Source organism: Podarcis tiliguerta (genome assembly GCF_965153285.1).
Source record: "Podarcis tiliguerta genome assembly, chromosome: 5".
Classification (NCBI taxonomy): domain Eukaryota; kingdom Metazoa; phylum Chordata; class Lepidosauria; order Squamata; family Lacertidae; genus Podarcis; species Podarcis tiliguerta.
In genome coordinates, this window is record NC_139538.1 from 31,251,550 (window position 1) to 31,252,420 (window position 871).

The 871-nt window shown below is 42.7% G+C and overlaps 1 long non-coding RNA gene across 1 annotated transcript in view; it reads right to left on the reverse strand.

Moving 5' to 3' along the window:
* LOC310677797 overlaps positions 1–418 on the reverse strand; it is a 4,123-nt gene extending 3,705 nt beyond the window's left edge. The window contains exon 1 of the long non-coding RNA XR_014511458.1: positions 224–418. This is a non-coding gene — a long non-coding RNA (uncharacterized lncRNA). The remainder of the gene's footprint in view (positions 1–223) is intronic.
* Positions 419–871: the final 453 nt, after the last annotated feature.

Below are 871 nucleotides of genomic sequence, written 5' to 3' on the forward strand. Positions count from 1 at the left end.
TACAACTTAAAAACAAGATTAAAATACAACATTAAAACATTAAAATGCAGCCTCGTCACAGGAGGAGAAAGGAAAAAAGAAAGAGGGGGAGGGGTGGTCCAAAGTCCAATCCCAGTCAAGTAGGGAGTCTGGCAAAAGACACAGCACTGGCAGAAAAACGTTCAAGCAGCTCTTTGGCTGCAGCTGCTGGAACCACACCCTAGTTCTAGCTGAATTCCAGTACCTGCTGTCAAAGAGAGGTCTCCTTGTGAGGAGGACCTTACTCCTGAGAAGATATTGACTCCCAATGGGTCTTCCCTAAACTTTGGCACTTTTCTTTATGGGTTTCCATCTACCATTCAAGGCACTCATACGGGCTTGAGGCCTGTTGGTCTCAGAAGCTGAACTATCCTCCTGTATGGATGACCCTCATCCAGCCTTCTTGTCTGTGTGATAGGAATTTTATGGTATTAGATATATGGTAATGTTCATAACTGCACATACATAGATCAACACAGGAAGACCAACCTGGAACCATTTTGATTCCTAAACTGACCAAATCTTTCCTCACAAGATATGTCTTAAAGCCTCCCCATTGTCTTCTTTCCTCACAAGATATGTCTGTTTGAATAAGGTGTGAACCTGTGACCTGGCCCAGGAAATAAGTATTTTAACACTACAAAAGAATTGCCACGCACCCCAGGCAATCCAATCAAGTAACTTGCTAGACAGGAGATAGTAGAGGTGAGAGGAGAAAAACAACATTTAAATTCCTGTGATGTATGCATGTACCTGAGGGGTGGTCTTAGGTTACACCCTTTCTGTGATGTATGCATAATGTTTCTGGGGGTGGTCCTGATCTACAGAATGGGATTTTCAAAAGTCTTTATAA